General features: G+C 44.4%; 1 protein-coding gene and 2 non-coding genes across 4 annotated transcripts in view; 2 read left to right on the top strand and 1 right to left on the bottom strand.

Moving 5' to 3' along the window:
• The window catches only part of LOC128306017 (probable G-protein coupled receptor Mth-like 1), a 142382-nt gene that overhangs the window by 64244 nt on the left and 57865 nt on the right, over nucleotides 1-20273 (top strand). The window lies entirely within an intron of this gene.
• On the bottom strand, nucleotides 8868-8938 carry Trnag-gcc (transfer RNA glycine (anticodon GCC)). Its single transcript has one exon. It is a non-coding gene; the product is annotated as a tRNA-Gly (tRNA).
• On the top strand, nucleotides 12789-12862 carry Trnat-agu (transfer RNA threonine (anticodon AGU)). Its single transcript has one exon. It is a non-coding gene; the product is annotated as a tRNA-Thr (tRNA).

Raw genomic sequence — 20273 nt, 5'->3', positions numbered from 1 at the left:
TTTCATTCTTGCATCTGTGCGCTTACTTGCACATTTAGACAATTGCCATTTCAATCCCAAGAGCCCTATAAAATTCTTTACGCTCACAGTGATTTGCACAAATTCTAGAGATTGTGTCGGTGATCTCGTTTCGCTGCCTGCTATTCAGGCTGAGGTGATCGTGCCATGGTTGGTAACGGTTTTGCAAATGACAGCAGTACAAAGAATGGGCTGAAACTCACAACATGAGTAGGCAATTTTCGGGCGTTGTATGGTCGGGATGGCAAACAAGTCGATTGTTTTTCTTAAACCGTGGTGGCTGTCATCGGGTTGGAGCATGTGGAGCACGCTTGCTATAAAGTGATCTGCGTTAGATACATTCCGTACCTTGGCCATACTGCATGTGACAAAAGCCTTTCAGAAATGGTAGCTACTTACGGGCTATTGTGAGCAAGCTTCTGGAACACGATCGCATTGTGGAAGTTCCACACCGTTGCGCCAACCCTTTGCGATCTTGTGCGCCATTAAACGTACTTAACCAGTGGAATCTGAATGCGGAAACGCAAGGCTAGAAAAACCGGGACCGATAAAGCAGCTGCCATTACGTCAAGGTCACCCTGCGAGTGGACACGCTGTTAACGTTGCCATCTGTTTCAGCCTGTCGGTAAGGCTCTAGTTCTATTTCCAGTTTCACTTCATTACTGGTCGCAAAAGTTGCGGATGGTCCAAGCAGAATGAGGTGAGTTGGAGTTGGATGGAAAGACGCGCGAGACACAGTAGCAGCACAACCCCTAAAACGGCACTCGCAAAGATCCGACCCACAGCTCAGCGTTTGGTGGCGCATTTCAGCATCCGATACCAAGGTGCTCCTACGACCGTCCAATCGGAGTTCAGTGCTCCGGGGCATTCAAGGCAACTCAAGGACGCCCACCTAGTGCTACATTGTGGATGTGTGTCTACAGAGTTCGGCAAGCTTTGGAGCAAAACAAAAATGTGGCATTCTACGCCTTTCTGGGCGCGCACGAGCTTGAGATGATGGTCGTTAACGAGATGTCCCCAACCACACTGTTTCTCCGCGGTTCACCGTGTCGGGCGGGGTAAGGTAAACTTACCGCTTGCAAGCATGCGAATGGGACGGCGAGAATCGGAGTTCTGCATTCTATTAAGCTGATACTTCTGAAGCGATACTCAATCGGTGATGGCAAAAATGGCACCCCTATCTGGGTGGATGAGAAGACTCGATGTACTCCTAATATCTTGATGTATTTCGCGCTAGATCGATCGTCGAGACAGCGTTAGAGGACATGATTGACAAAAACTGTCCAGAGCAAAAGAACTGGTTCAATTAAAATGCGTTGCTGATTTAAATTGAATGCATCAACGCGATTGCAATCGTTTCGTTTCGGTTCGTGGCTTGGCGTACCTGCCGCGCCTCATTCCAACATGGAAGAGCGTTGGAGAGACGCTTACGGAAAAATTCTTCGATGCATTCTGCGGGTGTTTCCCTCAATGCTTCCTTGAGGATTGCAACAAAGTTGCATCAAAGTGCGCAAAAATGTGCACACGTGTGCAGAATCTACACTCCAGGAACCACACGGTGTTATGAAAATGGAAATGGCATGTTTACATTATGTTCCACTGAAAGGCTTCCGCTGTGCCAACCGAAAAGTGATATCCTTTGCGCGCGCTCGTGGTGCAAAGGTAATTTTTCCAATAACTTTTCCAGACACACTCACACGGTAGGCGAGCTGTGTTTACCATTCATAAATTTAGATTGACTGTGGTGGTGGTGCAGACGCGCTTTCAAAAGAGTCTTGTTTGTCCAAAGAATTGCGTACCGCGCGTGGCTGTGAATAGGTACCTCTGGGGACGGTACCACTCAGTAACGGGCAATGGGAAATGTAACGTCTATCGCAGGCTACACACCGAACAGCGATGGCGAATTTGAATGATTGATTTATGTACCGGTTTTATACCGCGCCATTTTCTATTGTTTGCCACCGACAATCGAGGAAACGATACTATCGCCAGGAGGGGAATGCTTTTGTTTCGTCAGTTGGTTGGTGTGGGATGTTGGCGCTCTCAAGATCGCAATGATATGTGTCCCGCGGTGTAGGTGTTTGACTGCTGTGCGAAATTGCGATCTTGCTGAACAATGTTTGCCCTCCAACAACCATCCGAAGAAGATGATGGAAGGCTGAAGGGATATGTCGCGGAAATGGGGAGGACTTCTCTTCCTTCCCGAGCAAAGACACACGCGTCCAAGTAACTCTGTTTCGGCGACTCACCGCCCCGAGAACGGACAAAAACCGTGTGTCACGTACGCAAATATGGTTTCCGCTTTTGGGGAGTCGACCCGTTCAAAAGTCTTTTGAAATTGAGCGTAAAATTGACGCATTAAATATTTACGAAGCTGCCGAAAGGTGCTCGGGATGGCTGGATAAGTCTGCTTTGGGAGTATTTCGCCAAAACAGCAATGAATGGCCACATAATGGAGTTTAAGATCGCTGTAGCCACTTCTGAGAAAAAAAAAAACAACTTATGGTGAAGGTTTTTTTGTGTTTGCTGTCCGGAAGAGGCAAAGAATTTATTCTACATCATGCATGACATGCAAAGGTGAAAAATATGAGTCGTATGAAGGTGTCCGCACGGTAAGGCTTTGTCGCGTAATCGGTCCACAGTTGTGCGAAGCGTGAAGTCAGATTGGAGCTTAAAATTTCCCATTCGAAGTCTAGCTCTATGCCGTGTTTGACGGATTCCCAAAAAAAAAGACTAAAAAATGGGCATTTGCATGACGAGAAGAACGGTTTTATACCAGACATCGTCTATCATGCGAATGGTAATTAGCTACATTGTGCAGACTACGGCAAAGCTACGTGACATTACAATAGAGAAGATTTTTGGGAGTTTAGATTCGAGCATTTCTTGTGTGAGAACAGAATTGCAGGAAATGAGATTTGGTCGGGAATGATTCTAAAATAAAAGAAAACCATTGTAGCATTTATTCCTCACGGAATAGCGTAGGGTTTCAGACTCGATTCAAATGCATATTAGCTCGGAACGCTTATGGTGGAATGTTTGAATGTGTCTCGTTAAGTCGCTACCTTTGTTGTCGCCTACGTGCAGTCTCGACGGAGACTTAAGCCGCTAAAGACGCACATACAATTTTCCATCAATTATATCGTCACGACGCAAACATCAGGTAGCCTACCCACTTAGCCGGTGGGATGCCGGTAGCTCCACATCTCAATCGGCTGAGCCTACGCACGGGACTCGTTGCAGTTTCAGATGGAAGTCGTCTGCAGGGAAAATATTTGAGCAAAACCGTAAAACAAACAACAAATATGAACCGTTGGAAGCCACATGGATTTGACCTTTTCAGCCGGGAGCAGCGACATCCAAACAGAGCCCCACACTGTTGTCTAATGTTGGGCCGAAAAGACTTAGGCTTAACTCGGGAACGGGATACTCACCTGTCGCTGTTGATTGGACTTTGCAGCCGGGGAGTCGTTGGTGCATACTGTACATCACCAGGAGCTTCTGTAACTTCCTCCAAACCAAAGAATCCCAACGTGGCTATCCGTACAGTTCAGTACGGCCCAGGCAAGCACAGTAGATAAAGTGAGCAAATGTTTACCATCGTGCCATCGTGTCCACCGAAGAAAACCCATCGCCCGGGCCGACCGGGATGGCGACCGTGGAAAAGTAAAAATAAATATTGTACGATGAATTATGAGCTTATATCTGGACAAACAGTGGATCACGCACACACACGCTGCAGTCATGTTCTGTGTTTTTTTCCCCACCGGGAGTCAAGTGGTGAAGTTGGTCGTGTTGTGTCGAATAATTTTTCATCGATTTTCTTGTTGCTTTTTGTTTGAGAAATTCGAATCAGTTTTCGGAAAACATTCCATCCCGCAGTATGTTGGGCGTTAAATTTTTTTTTTTATGTTCATTTTAAAATGTCTCAGTCGATGACCTTTGCTGTGGACACCAATTGGGATGGGAGCAGTTGAAGTCGTACTAAAAATTTGTAACTCTGTCCGTTACAACCCACAGGTCGTTCGCTTTCGGGAAGTTAGCATCAGCTAATCCACATTCGGATTCCCTCGTACACAAGAACACTTAACTCACTCACACTGTTTCGTACGAAGACATGATTCACGTGGGGTTTTATGCATGAATCCGATCTTGAGCCTGGATCTTGACATTGGAGAAATATGAATTCGAGCATCGAAACGGCACAGCTGTAAATGTGGCGAACAGTGTGTGGGCCAAATAGGCTGAGAAAGTGCCATTGCCATTGCCAGATGATCGTGTCGGGGGATCTCCACCGACCCCTTGTCCCTCACGGGTGTGGTGTGGTGATCGTCGGAAATGTAACGTTTTGTGTTCTTTTTTTCACTCTCCCCGAACAAGCTTTAACATGCGTCTACATGCGTGTGATAAATGGGAATGCATTAATCTTTTTTCTACTCCCTCGCCCATCACCGATCGCGTTCATCGCTTTAAATCGTTTTTATGTTGTACCGTCCAAATCCGATAGATTATATATCCTCTGCCCCCCGGTTCAGAGAAGCGAACGGGCGAAGGCTGGGAACGAGGAAGAAAAGTGAGCTCACGCACGATTACAGTTCATCCTCAGCTCAGCTGTCGAATGGACTGCAATTCCTGGTGAAAAGTGCGTGATTTGTGATGATGATAATGATGGGAAAAAGACGATGTGTGTTTTATGCGCTGCTACACGTTGCTCGTGTGACAGTGTGAAGAAACCGTTCTTGAAGGTTCCCGCTCTCTAATTCACCGTTTTGACCGGATGCGATGGGAACAAAATGACACCAGATTGTGATGCAAATGGAGTTGCTCTTTTCACCCACCTCGGGATTAGATGTAACATTTTCTCACACCTTTTCACGTCGTTTTTAAAATAATTATGTAGATGATGAGAACGTGTTGCATTTTCACGAGTTCGCGTCAATGTAGGATTGGGAAATTTATGAATAAATTTCTATGCAGCGAATGAGTTCCAACAAAAAACCACCTTCGCCCTACTGTTGGATGATCAAATCTGTCGAATAAAATGGACGCTCTTAACATAGAAGGGTGGCTCTGGTTTTTTTTCATTCCTGCATGTGAAAGACGTCGAAAAGAATCTCAATTTCCATTGTTAGCCCTTCAACGCGATGCTTGGGATTATGTCAAAATCGTTCAAAATCGTCAAGCTCATCGCCTCCTGTGTGTCATATATGGCTTCCACCACTGCTACTTGTACCGCACTTTGAGGGGATGCTCCGTTTAACATGATACGAATAACAAAGCAAGTACCGACGTGTTCCGTTTTCTCTCCCATTCCACAACAAACCCAACAACCCCGGTGTGCCCTTCATCACAACAGCAGCAGCACATAGCATCGCAACAGCTGCTTTTGCCGATGGCATTTAATTACAAGCAGTCAGATGAAAATAATTCACCATTTCGATCATTAACCGCCATGTGTTGTGGTGCCGTGGGTGGGTTGGTGGGTGGTTGAGCTCGTGGATGTGCGTGTGCATCAATATGGAGTCATTTGAAACCAACTTCGCTTCCTCGCCCTCGTCCGCATTGCATGTGCACGCTTATCACACATCTAGAATGACACAAAGTCACACAAGCGGCCACAGCGTTGAAGTTCGCAACTGCAATAGACTCGCGAACATGCATCCATTACTCCGCTAACCTATGGCAGGTTCATAGAGAACCACACCATACAAACCAGCAACAGCATGGGGCAGATGCTGCATTTGGGTAGGGTAACGAGAATAATTGTTCGATAGATGGACCACATTGATTTGTCTGCCGGTCACAGTTGCCAACAGCCGTTTTGTCGTTATGAGCCGGTGGAAAATGGTATCTATTCATAACTACTTCTGCCCCCCCGCTAATGGACAACATTAGCGATGCATCTGGGTACCCGTCAAGGTGGCAATGGCTGGTGGGAATGGCAAAAAGTGGTCGGAACTATTGCACATATTGAGTAAGGGAATTGAATAACTCCACAACAAAAATTTTAAATTTTTATTACACTTCAGAAGAATATAGAATTAATTTAAAAAAAAAAGTAAAACCCCTAAAATTATGTTGGTCTATAATTTTGAAATGCGCTTTATAAATTTAATAAATTAATGTTATTTAAAGACAGTTATAATTTTATTTTTTTGACCTTATTTGAACCTTTTTTTAACTTTTCACTATTAAGCTATTTAACTTAAATTATTAAACTTTTTATTACGAAACAATCATTTAACAAAATCTATTACGTCCGGATAATAATTTTATTTACAGACTGTTTTGTTTTTATGTTTTCGGGCTTATTAAAACCTTTTCTTTAACTTTTAACTATTAAGCTATTTTACTTAAACTATGAAACTATTTATTAAAAAACAATCATTTAACAAAATCTATTACGTCCGGACCTCCCTTGTTATACGTTTCAATAGTAATCGATGATGAGTGAATAGAAGGACGTGTTTCAATAGCAAACAGTACTTGACAATCACCTTGTATAGCATTCTGAACAAGCGCGTGAGGGAGTTGAATATTTGCATGCCACTGTCCATATTGCAAACGCAGTCCTGTTCGTGGAGCATGAAGAGCGAAAGAGATAGAGGAAGGTGAAAGAATGCATGGAAGGCAACAATTTTTTTTAATGATCGATTCGATTACAAGGCCACCACACGGTCTCGTAACATGTTCGCTGCTTCATAACGATCGTACGCGCCGTTGATGGAATGCGCGGCGAAGATCTGCGATCTGCTAAACCAATAAAGATCATCTTTTTGCCCCTTTCTGCTTGCACGCTGGGATGCGAGCGCGCATCCACGCTGGCGCCAGAGATGATGCCGGCGCCAATCCCGAGTTGAGCCATCGCAAAAATTTGCAATGAATGGATCGAGTTGACGTCGTTGACGTCGTCCGAAAGTGCACCGACGATGGAGGGACGTGGGATAGCATAATTTTTCGCTCCTCATCGCGGGTACTCTCGGCTGCTATAATGTTGAAACCAATGTCACCAACACTTGTGCATTGCAAAGCGGGACAAACAGGGAGGCGGCGGTTTGTTTGACTATGTTTGGTTGTTTGGTGGACAGGACTAGACTGTCCTCCGCGTATGGACAATGTAACGCATCGCCCAGGGAGAACGGATTAGTAGGCACGAGACTGGTGGGGTAACATGTTTAATCGGACGTTATAAGCCGATGCTACTTCAGTGGCCAATTATTGCCTTTGACATAAATACACACGAATTAAACATCGCAGCATCGGGTCGTGGCATTATTTTATGGAACCGGATAGTATGGCGCATGGACCGGGCCCGGGAATGGGTCCGGTTGTCCGGGGGTTGAGGAAAGAGATATGTTGTGCTGTCGTGTTTACTTTATCAACTGTAATCCGCGTGTCGGCCGGTGGTCGGCGGCCATTTTCAGCAATGAAGTTCATGCTAGTCATGGTCAAAAGTTGTTGGTTCGGAGGTTCTCCCAAAAACCACCGTAACCGAAACCGCACAGAGGTAGCCGGGTGGTAGGGGTGCATTTGAAGTGCGGGGGGGAAAGTGCATCGAGGACTTGATTTTCGACTCCGCAATCCGAACGCACAGAAGCTCTGTTTTTTTGGCGGTCCTAGCTGGTCTAGGTATTGGATGGGAAATGGAAAATCTGGGTGAATATAATATCCTTTTCCTTCCCCAGCTCTTCGCGTACGTTATTAAACTTCGTGCTGGAGTAGAACACAGACTAAACATTTTCGTTGCCCTAACCTCCCTCCCACCTAATGCTCCCGTTCTCGTTTGCCAAAAAGCCGGTTCATTCAAATGCCAGTGGCGGTACTTTTAGGAAGATAATCTTGTTTCCGGTGTCGTCATTCGGAATAACATGATTTGTTGAGAGTTGATGGTGAAAGCCTCGAGCTCCAACAGCGAAAGGTTTGCAAAGATCACGGACGGCAGATGTTGGGCTGTTGGGTGATGCTTCCACCAACCACAATGATACAGCCCTGTCTCTCTGTCGTTGTCATGCACAAGTGCAATCTCCCGCAACGAATTCATACGAGAGTGCGCTGTGCCGTGCACCAAACTGCAACTGCAACTGAAAAGTATAATTTGTTTCGCACTCGTCGGCAGCCCGGCGGAGAGCGTATCGGTTTGTGAAGCTCCGCCAATTTTGTGATTATGTTTAGCTGGAGGACAGGCGGTTTTGGGATGGGTTTTCCGGTAGAGCAAATGGTAATTGTTAACATAGCTCATCTACTTCATGTTTTTGATTTATTTTTGCTAAATGAAACATAGACATATGGTGGCAGCTTTATTCGGGGCGGTGGCAAATGTTGACATTGCAGTAGGCAGGGTTTATAGGATAACGGATTGCTTTTAGCACTTTTAGATTTCATAAATTAATCTCGGGATTGCTAAAATTATAAACATTTCATATAATGTTGATATTGATGATGACAATGATTCAAAGAGTAATCAAAATTCAAAAAATTCAAATGGCCAAAATTTTAGGGTTGATGACTTTTGTCATATAAAAATCGTCCTGTCTTAAATATCTTTTATTCGATCGATTAGATTTGAACCTCTCAACAATGTTCTTCCCATGAACAACATGCGTTCATTCATGAACAAAACAAATTAAATTGCGGTGCTCGATTATCGTATCTAATTTTAATGTTTCGCATTTATCAAAGTGTTCATATTGGCTGTAAATAACAAATCCGCTTTTTATAGATAACGTGATTTTATGGGTTAACCGGTTAGAAGTAAGATAAGCCTTGTTGTGCATTATGAATCCCCATTCATGACTCTGATAAGACAATCAGGCGTTGATTATTATAAAGCAAAAAAAAGGTTTGTTTCTTGCATCGGCCGGGAATCGAACCCGGGCCGCCCGCGTGGCAGGCGAGCATTCTACCACTGAACCACCGATGCTTACGATCTAGTGAGCTCTTAGTTGCCATCCGCCAAAGCACCCATTTTCTTGCTGTTCGTGACCATTAAAAAGAAACAATTTTCTATCATCTGTGCTGTGAAACTCCTTTATGATTTCAAGAGAGAGAAAGAAACATAAAGAGAAAGAAAGAGAAAAAAGGTAAAGAAAATGAAGTACCGTGCAAACCCTTCATTTTGTGGAGGTAATCCTCTGCTTTCGTCACGTTTTATGCTAAATTGCCAATCATAGTAATATGATATGCTTTATTCTAATTTATAGTTTCTGACCACCTCGGACACGGGGTTTCGACATTCGCTACGGGTATGACGTGAACCGTCGGTCTTTTGGTCTTTCCATCCAACCGATCAACCGACCAACCATAGCATACACATCTCATTATTCGACATTCTTGTCTTCTTGCGCGTCGGTCGTTTGGTGCATCGGACGGTGATTCAGGTCCTCAAATGACGTGTAGACCGGGCAGACAGTGAATGCATTCCTGGTTGCATTCCGGCTTAGCGCAATGCACACGACCAGGACCGTTTGGCAGCGAACATTGCATAATGCATAAGCACAAGTGCATAACGAAATGATGCTCACGCACCAGGACTGCACTTGAGCTGCGAGGGTTTTTTTTTGCAGCGGGAACAAAGCTTACCGAAATAAATAAAAACACAAACCGAGCGGATCGAAACCTTTGCCGAGGGAAAAGAGGGTAACTGCGAGCTCGAGCTCGACGAGAAGTAGGAGACAGCAATAACGGGTGGACATTCGCGTAAAATGCCTGGCTGAAGCACCTTCCACACGCGTATTTGTTACACTACGGGAGCATGTTTTGACAGATGCAAGCACCCAAATGCAAACGGTGGAAAAGGTATCGGAACGGGTGATTTCCTTTCGGACCGCGACACGCCGTATCGGTCAAGTGCAACTGTGCACACCACAGTCAACAATCCGATGTTTATGATGCAATTTAGATTTAAATATGGAACAATTAATCACTGTAAGGTTTATTTATTGTGGTTTGAGGCAGCCGACGGTTTTCCTTTTCCAGAGGTAAATACTGACCATTTTCCACCCCGGGTTTCGACCCGTCGTTTTGCTGTTAAACGCGCACTTGTTTCCCCGCGGCCACTGTCACTTTGCCGCCCAGCCGATCGTTTGCGCAATTGCGGTCCTTTACGGTATTGATTATTTGCATAATGTGGGATGTTGTAGTCAGATGGTGGCTCAGTCTGGGCAATATGTTACGCCCGAATGCAACTAATGTTACAACCCATCCGGGGGGGGGGGGACCGTTGGTAGACCAATTAAAATGACACTCACCGGGTTTGCCCGTTTATTTTTGGGGAAGAAAATTAAACTAGCTCGTAAATGAGTGGCACATTACGGGGGGGCAAATAGCCGAAATCGATTAGTCGTACAGTTTTATTGCATTTTGAGAAGGTTCATGTGTGGTTGATGAAGTGTTTGTTGTTTTTGTGTCATGGGTTTATAGGAGCTAGTTAGACATAAGATGTGGAAATAAATACCTTTTGTAAACAGATTATGGATTTCTATCGGGTTTAGTTAGTTTAGTGCATTAATTTTAATGAGAGATTTACAGGTCATGAATATTAATTTTCGATGATCGAAAATATACCATTATTGAATGATTGTTGTGTGGTATTCTATTGCAACCTGTTGCACAACGTCTTCATTCTGCATCAAACTTTTCTCAACGTAACTTTTGATAGAAAACATATTTTGCTTGCGACACAGTTCAATGACAGGACAAGCAGACCAAATAAACTGTTGTTTTGTTGTGAAGAATGTTGTAATCTACATTTTAATGCGAGAGAATAAAAAAAACGCCAAGAAATTCCTCCCCTAAGCGCAGGTGGATTAACGAACTAGATTGCCTTGCGCGCTAGACAGAAATGTTACCAAATAAACATTTCTCTGCCGCCAACGAAACCTTTCCCAAAGTTTATTTACACCAAAAGTCACCCGCAAAAGAAATTAACATATTTTAATTGATTTGTATCAACGCAAACCCACCACGCGCTGCATGATTTTCACGTTTGAACGAGTTCTTGTTGCGTGTGTTACAAACACAGCCGATTATGTCGCATCGGTGTATTTATTTTTGTGTTGTGTGTCGTGTAGCGAAGAATACAATTTTATACGGGATTCGCACCCGTTTGTCTAACGGAGGTATGCAACCGTGTTAGTCCGTTGTGTTATGAGGTGGAGGGGGTGCTTAAGCAACGGGGGAGGGCTTTAATTTATGCTAATAGATTGTGTGTAATTTTCAGGGTCATCAACCGGACATCGCTGCGGGTGGTGATGAAGTACCAATGGTTGAAGAAAGCGGGATGGAACAAAAAAAAAGAAAATATAATTATAACGCACAAGAACTTCGTGTGCCGGCCAAGGATAGTTTGGTTTTTTATGGATGCGGAAAGTTGTCAATTCAATAATTCATTTGTTGTAAGGAACGATGCGTGTGAATGGGTGGTGAAAATATCGCCCCCACCTAAACACAGCCATCGTCAACCGTCCGCGACACCTGCTTTATCTGCTGGGCATGTTTTTTTCCCCTCCTATATGTGTGTGCTAGATTACAGCAGTCGAACGAAAGCGACTTTTGATCGCAAAACCTTTATTATTCCCTCCCGGCTAAGATTGTGTCCCATAACTCACTTGCACTTGCACATCCGGCACCGAGCGGCGGATGTAGAAAGGGGTAATGTTGTGGGAAGAGGTCGCATCACTTTCTTCTCGCTTCCGCTATCCGTCGAGACAGCGACCGAAACCGAACCGAGGGAATGTGATGATAAATCGCTAGAGAAAAATATGCCGTGCTGGTCGTTAATCACGGTTACAACTACGCCGGGCCCTGTGAGAATGTAGTGTGTCTCTGTGTGGATGCCGGGAAGATGGAAACAGAGGGTGGGTGGTTCTTGTCGCTGTCTCGTGGCCACAGTGCGTATCGCACACGGGAACAGTTTTGTTTCACCGCCGGCAAATGAGCTTCCAACGCGCGAGAAAAATCGTCCGAAGGGTTGGCGTGCGATGGCATCGGCACGGCTTCTAAACCCCGGCGTCCCCGGTGGGAAATAAGCATAACGAGCATGGGTACGCGCGATGAGAGCGAGCTTACGCGAGGTCTCTGCCTAATTGTTGTCATTAATTTTCCACCGTGATGCTGCCACTTTCGCTGCATGTGCGCGTATCTTATACGTGTGCCGTCCGATTGGCCTGCCGGGGATGGTTGAGATTTTCCCTGTTTTTTTTCTCTCCTTTTCAGTTATTCCGATTGGGATGTAAGCGTGAGGGACCGTTTCACTTTCCTCCCAGGGAACGATACCATTCCGCACATTGAAAGGGATAAAATATCTTTTCGATCGATGATTAATTTGAAATCGATCGCATGGAAGAGTGGTCGGTCCTGTTGACAAGCCATTGTAGGTTATAGATTTTGTGCGGTGGGTGTTGCCTGGGTATGGGAATAAATCAACATAATCCTCGAGATTATATTCAAAATATTGCCCCTTACACAAAGCACTCATTAATAATCGTAGACAAATGAAGATATGGTGAGGCTAATGAAACGAACCCATTGAACGATCGCGATCAGATCGTTGTGCATAATAAATAAACAGCTGGTCGCAATTTCATCAGCCGAGAGGGGAGGGGGGAGCTTATTTTTGGCTTCCTTTCACTTTGTCCCTTGCATCACGATCACGCGATGGGAGTGGTGCTGGTGTTGAAATTCAGAAAGGAACGTTTTGTTTGTCTGTCGCACGAGAATGGGCCACGGGCGTGTGTAGTTTTTGTTGAATGAGAGCACGCATGTTATTCAACGGCGCCGTGGCTTAGTTGGTTAAAGCGCCTGTCTAGTAAACAGGAGATCGTGAGTTCGAATCTCGCCGGAGCCTAAGTCTGTTCCCAAAATCTTCGAAAAGAGATGTTAAAGGGAAATCAGTCGTGGAATTATTTTATCTGTTTGAGATAATAATAATACACTCAATATACTACATAAGTTAGGTTATGAATGAATTTTACATGCTCTGTAGCTCTGTGACCAATTCCTCAAAACTCTCGATACCGCTTCATAAAAGAATACTTTTTCTGATGTTTTTTTAATGTTTTCCAACCCCCAGCTTTCCGATCTAGCCTAGCCATTGTCACAGTCTGCCAAAACTACCCTTTTCCACGAGACGGAATAGCCCAAATCGATTGACGTAGATCATGCGAGGAGCAGCAATACGATTTGTTTAGTTTCGTGATGTTTTTAACCTTTTGCTCTCTTTCCATCTCGTTGTATGCTTTGTTGCTTTCTTCATAAGAGTCAGCAATCAGTTTGTGAAGTCAAAGATCCTCGAGTACGACGGGGTCTTGAGGAAATAAAAATTCTGTCCCGATCGAAAAACTAAAGCAAACATTTACGTTACCGCCCAGGTTGATTATTTGGGTTGAGTTTTTTTTTCGAAAGGTCACCAGAAAGCGATGGCAGTGGGGAAGAATAGTGCAGGGGGGAAAAACACATAAAACAAACATCAAATCACGGAAGAAGCCCCACCTTTAAGATGGACACTCCAATGCCCGAAAAGGTTTCATGGGTGTTAAGGTTGTTTTGTGTTGAGGCCACCAAGAAAGCCAAACCTAGAGGCATCGAACACCGGGTAATTGAGCACTTTCAATGTTCCGAGATATGGTATGAAATGATTCTGGGCTGGATTGGATAAGGTAAAACGAGACTCTGGAGGTTTTTTCTGCGCTTGAAAGCATGTAAGGAAGACGCCCTAGCATTTCGGGCGGGATGGAAATTTGAAACGTAAACTGGATTTGATCGAATCGTTAGACCATACGATCGGAATGATATGAGCGTAGAATGGAAATTTGGGTTGCTGCTTTGGGAAAAAATGGATTGATGTTATTTTACGTCTAACTTTCAAATCACCATTTCGGATTGGTTACAAACCACCGGCTCCAGAATCGGTGTAACTTAAGGAGCTCATCAGCATTGGAGGTGCTTCCGTGTATGTCCGAACCAAGTTAGAAGATTCTGTCGACCGGCATTAAACGGAAGCTAGACCTGTTTCTGGTCTCTGGTGTATGCCGAAGTAGAGCCTTAAGAAGGTTCTGTTGTGGGAAGCAAGATAGATAGAAAGTACCGCAAATTATTTACATCTCAAAGCAGCGGGATCGAATTAGCTAAAGCAGCTTACGGTAGCATATATAATCATAGACCGCAAAAATCCACCAATTCCTCTCTCTAGTTCGTTGTTTTCGGGTTTCGAGTAGAATGCATACCTAGCCGCAACCAATCAGCATTCGAGCACAAAACGATGGTTAGTGGTTTTGTTGAAAAGCCACACGCATTATTTTCTCTCAAATTCTCGTTTGATGTGCGCCTGAAGGAACGATAGTTGGTGTGCGCTTGGTTAGATCAGACCAACGCATCAGGTGGAATTGTTGTGGAGCACAGCACAAACAACTTAATTTATCTCGGCCCTTTTCCGTTCGGTGTTTGAAATATGGTATCCGAGCAAGAAGGTGCGCAGTTCAATATTGTTGTATACAAAATCCACACCACACGTCAGTCACCTGGAGCGAAAGTCGATTTGTGCCACCAGACACTGCAGCAGAGGCATGATTACGAAATGGGGGAAATCAATCCACCCGGTGATGACTCGGTCTTTCTCTACAACAATCTGCACCAAGGTTGCATCGGAAAAGCGTTTGAAATGGGTTCAAAATTTTATTGCATCCGAATCCTGCTCCGATTTCAATCCAACGTTCGGCACACCGGTATTTGCATACAATTCATTGAACCGGATATCGTGACCTAACTCGAACTCTTCTATCGGTCGGTGGAAGCTGGAAGAAGCGGGTAAGCCGGAAATTAGATTGATTCGGTCGTGTTCTTCCGAATGGGAATCCGAGACCGAATAAAAAGCGAAACGAGACTGTAGAACACAACACCTGTCTAACCAATGACTGAAATAAGGAAAAACCTCCGGAAGAGACCTCTTTGAACTGGCGTGCCTGAAACATCCCAGGTCCAAGTGGGATCGGGACAAGTGAGATTTAATTAAATTTGAAATGATTTTTTTTCCCTTCCTTCGCAGGGGATGCAGGGGCTAGCGAACGAAATTCAACCAAACACCTGCGGGCTTGTTTCATTCGGTAGATGAGTTGTGCGCTCTGCGTGCATAGTGTTATTCCCCAAGTGTCAATAATTTAATAACACATCACGGTCGGATAAGCTAATCTCGACGAGGTGTTAAAGCGGACCAAGAAGGGGAATGATATGATAAAACTGCAAATATGACCATGACCTAGAGTGGTGGAAGTGGGTAGATTTTTCTCTTCTTCCCCGGGATATTGATAAGGGCCTTTAGTTAGGAGTTGTCATCATTCGTATACTGCATGGACATTTTATTTACGACTGATTCCCCCATGGTGTACTTACCTCCGTATTAGTGTTAGTTAGTGAATTATGTGTTCTCTTGCATTCTACGCCGTATCCGATTAGCGTCCATTTAGTGTCCCTCTCGACAGACAATCATGTTCCTCCGGGAGTCGTTAGACACGGTTCACGTGATTATCTCTAGCCATACGGCATGTGTGAGTGTGTTTGTTCAACTGTAACACATCACCCAAGCATCTCGGTTTTTAATTTTCCTTTTGTCGGCTGATAACGGATTCCCGGCGCAGCATGCTCGGCATGTTGCCAAAATAGAACGGTGCGCCAAAGTCCCGTTTAATCTGGTTTTCGGGTGGTGTAAAAATAAAACCACACCGACACACACACCGTAGCGTGATCAAATGGTGGTTAGGAATGCAGAATGTTTTGTGGAGTCCGTTGATTGGCAGGTCAGCGGAGAAGAACAGGTTCCCTGGTACGTGTGCTACAGCCGCAGAACGCTGAAGAAACTGAACCACCCTGTTCAAACGGATGGAAGAACTGGTGGGGGAATCTTAATCCCGGTAGCAGTCAACCCATGGGTGTTCAGTTCGTTGACTTTGCAGCGTTGGCTTGATGTCTCCAAAACAGTTCACGATCTAATCAATCCTCCACTGGCAAGAGGTGATTGAAGAAGGATTTATTGTTTCCTCCACCAAACGGGAAGCTGAATCCCGTTGCCAGCTCGATATCTATCACCAGAGTTGACGTATTTACACGGGGCCAGTCGAACACTCCTCGACGTAGTATTAGTACCGTTTGAGGCAGGTCTCACTAATCATTGTATCTCACGACGATCGTGCTCGTTTTCAAATGTCAACTGCAGCAAGGTAGATCATTTTGCATATTTTGTTGCAAACATTCTGTGCCATCGAATGGATATTAGCTCGTGGTGCTGTCGGAATGTCGTTCGGGGTAACTCTGATTTGAATTTGAGCGTCAGCAGCAGTTTCTCAACATTCACTTGATGATATGCCGTGTGTTGGCCGTTTAGCACATAAATCTTAGCCGCTACTCACACCTTGGGAATGGGACGAACATGGAGAGACAGTGAGTATGCTTCCAAAACCACCGCGCTAAACATTCCACGATACCACACACTACCACCAGATATATATGGCCTTAAACCGATGACATTATGCAAAAGGCAAATCTTGCCCAACCGTCCATTTCAGGACATTTCCACTTATCAGTTCATTTTGTGTCGCGGTTGTGATGGCGAGACTTCTCTTCATTGCCACATTACACATCATTACATCCATTTCGATGAAGATTGACCGTATCTGACCGGTACGTTTGTGAGACGACGATCGGCATCTCCACCATGATCTTTTTGCTAATCGATTCGGTTCGCGACCTACCAGTCCGATGCTCCCATCCGATGCCTGATGTCTTCGACAGTTCGCACCACTGGGGCGCAGTTTATCTACTAAAGCGTGTCTTGAATGCTAATGTCTCCGAATGGAAGGTGTTTTACCTTTCCTTTTTGGCTGCGGCAACGCACCGACAACAAAGAGGCTACAATTGAGTGGAATTGCAAGCGTAATACGCTGCTATAAAAGAGGCAAAAATATCTTTTACTGACGGTTGATTGCATTGGCGACCTTCCTTTTCATATTGCATTCATAATGCTGCTAACTCACTGCGAATTGCCTATAAATTAGCTGGTGCATATCGACGTCTATTGGTCCCAGTGTTGGTTCGTTTGAAGATACGATGCGTGTGTCTTTAAGATCTCCGCAGGGTACGGTGTCTTGGACGGGGGCTTGGAATTGGAACTCTGCCCGCCCCGTCATATAAATATTCAAATGCGCATTTTGAATGCACACATTCCACCATAACGGCCGTGTATCGAGTGCGATCACATGAAAATGACTTTTTTAATGTGTCGTATTGTGAATTGCACCGGGTTTGCAATTTGGCATTGGTTTCGCCATACTATCACTGCTCTTGGGACAATTGTTAACGACGCAGAAAGACATTATTGTTCAATCAGTTCTGCAAAATAAAAAAAAACTCCCATTGTCGGTGTTACGATTGAAGGGACTCGAAAATGGTGGTCTAGTAATTGTGTGTATCATAAATGCTTGTCAGGGACTTCCCATAAAGACAGTTGGTAGGCGAATGAGTTCTTATGATCGATGCGATCAAATGCCGTTCGGGTGCTTTTAACCGCGAGTTAGTCGATCGAAGGTTAACTGCTCCGTTGCATATTTTGCAATATTGATACAAGATGGGGAGATGTTAAAATATTGCATACTCACGTTCACCACACAGCAAAAGCGTCCCGTAGCATCATGCAAGCCACCAATACCTGTTGCAACCTTCCATCCCAAAACCCTAATTGATTGCAGTTGATGGGATGGGTTCACATGGGCGAGCAAATTGCCGCTCATTACAGTATGCAATTTGATTGATTCCACCAACGGGGTAAGAATTTACGAGGTTTACATTGCATATGGCCACCTACATCAGCGATTTCATCATCATAATCGTCGTCATCTTACGGTGATGTTCCCTGTAGTTGGCTATGGTATTTGCAAGCAAAGAAGGAAGCCTCTATCGCACGAAGGACGAACACCTTCATCGCTAAAAGTGGAATAGATGGACGGTAAAATTGGTGGAAAATAGGGTTATTATGTGCGGGTCGCGGTAAAAAGGTTAAATCCATTAACGGGGTTTTGCCGAACGAAGCGAACACGGCGGAACACGGGGTTCTTATAAAAAAACGACCGAAAGCGGTGTACTTCACTCAGGTGTTCTCGAGTGCATGTAAAATGACGAGTGCTCCGTCTGTGGTGCATGTTTCGATGCGAGCGAGCATTAAATGAAACCGTGAAGTGCTTCATGGAGTTCGACTATGAAGTCTGTAGAAGCCACCGTGAAGCAGGAAGGATTAATGTGTGAGCACTCCTCAGTTGGCTGGAAAAGCCTGGTGGAAGGTTGAGTGGAGGATTATGTCGTATGCGATAGACATCGATGGTACTGATAGAGAGTGGGAAACAGGATGTCGTGAAGTGGGGGACGTTGCTCCAAAGACGACATTATTTAAGCGGTTTTGAGGAAATGTATTTCCCCGGCAACTAGAAGAGGTCAATAAGTGGATAAGACGGTACGTTGGAACTAGAACTCTCAGTTGTAAACAAGGTGGTCTTATAGCTTTAATCTTTGCCTAGGGGTTTTGAGCCGTCAGTCCACCATTAAGGTTCTTCAAACCTGGAAACCATAATGAACAAACATCATTGTTAAGGAAACATCTAGCAATGAGCTTAACATCAGCTTACATTTTCATCTCAGACCTTTCCTTATCTAGACTTATCCGCACCCAGAACTTGCTTCGTCGTTGTTACGAAGAATCCCAATAAACCACCGTCCGAAACTGCAGAGCAATATTTTCCGCAACAACGAAACACGTCGCACGTACTGCAGGCAACATTTTAAAATGATTTTAATTGCTCTCCAATCCACCATCTGGGAACGTGTTTTAATTTGCCCATCAAAATCGACCTGTGCTTCTCGGATCGATACGAGGATGCGAAACGGCCCGTGGTTCCACACACGGATTCCCCTTCGTTCAGGGGAAAATTTTTAATTGAATTTTCACACATAACCATAAAACCTGCCGTGCATTTCAATCGGTTACGTGACGCAAAACATACGCAGCAAATGCCCAAGGCCACCGTACCCCTTTTGCTGGAATGACTTTGGTTTGCGGTTCAGCGCACTGTCGTACTGGACAGTTTCGGAAGTTTAATTGGAAATGGTTCTTGCAAAATTTCACCATCCGTCCACAGATAAAACATCCCGAGGGCAGTGTTTGTGCAAAACCGTAACGCATGATGGCGATGGGACATCATCTTGTTGTACCTTTGCCGCAGCATCACTCATCAGTATGTGGCTCGTAAATGTTTCTGGTCGCGTCCGAAGCACCCTTTCCGCGACTCTTCTTCCGATGGTCCGATTTTCCAGTTCCAGTTGCAGGTGTGATCTGTCATGGTCCTCATAAATCCTTTCATTTGACTCACGGTCTACTGTAGCGCACGTAATGGGAAGAACCAGATGGATGGATCAATATTTATAATTACATCGTGTCTGGCAACTTGGACACTTGTGTGTAATTTTGAGCTGGGAGGAAATTCCGTTTATCCAAGATGTGATGAAAGGTAATCTTTTAACACATCTCGTGTGCGAATTATAATAGCTTGGATGGATGTAAATTAAATGAGGATTTCTTAAAAATACTATTTAATATAACTTTTACACTACTTTAGTAAATTAAAATGACATTTTCGTAACACTACACCAGTTGCCTACTTCAGGTAATTTATGTTGTACCAACTGTCATATTTAAACTCCATCTGCATGTGTCGAAAGAAAAAAAAAACCTTGTAAAACTATTATTCTACAAAGTGAGAATTAATTGACGAAGATTACTATCACAAATGCACTAAAAATGCAGCAACGAAATGGATCCAAAATGAGCAATTCGTGAATAGGAAAAAAAGCAGTGGACATAATGAGTGAGTGTCTTGAACGACCTCTGGATGTCCAAAAGTGGACATATTGGTATGAAACTGGTTTCAAGAGCGTGAATCCAACGTCGAGATTTATCGATACCAATCAACGAAACACAATCACGCGCCCATTAGCTGGCGCGAACGAATAGGAGCCATTGCCGGTGCTCAGCAGTTCCGAAATACCCAGCCATTGTAGAAAACTTCTTTAAATGAGCAGTTATCGATAGGGGCACTGAGAAAGCGGACGAAGATTATGAGGCGGTTTTGAATAATTGTGCTTAATAACAAATCGTGAACTGAATCTTCACTTCGAGGAGAGATCCATAAGATAGGAATCGATTTGAAGGTGCTGCAATAGCG

This window comes from Anopheles moucheti, chromosome 3 (genome assembly GCF_943734755.1).
Source record: "Anopheles moucheti chromosome 3, idAnoMoucSN_F20_07, whole genome shotgun sequence".
NCBI classification, from domain to species: Eukaryota; Metazoa; Arthropoda; class Insecta; order Diptera; family Culicidae; genus Anopheles; species Anopheles moucheti.
Note: the sequence above shows the minus strand (reverse complement) of the source record. Positions and strands in the feature narration are given on the sequence as shown.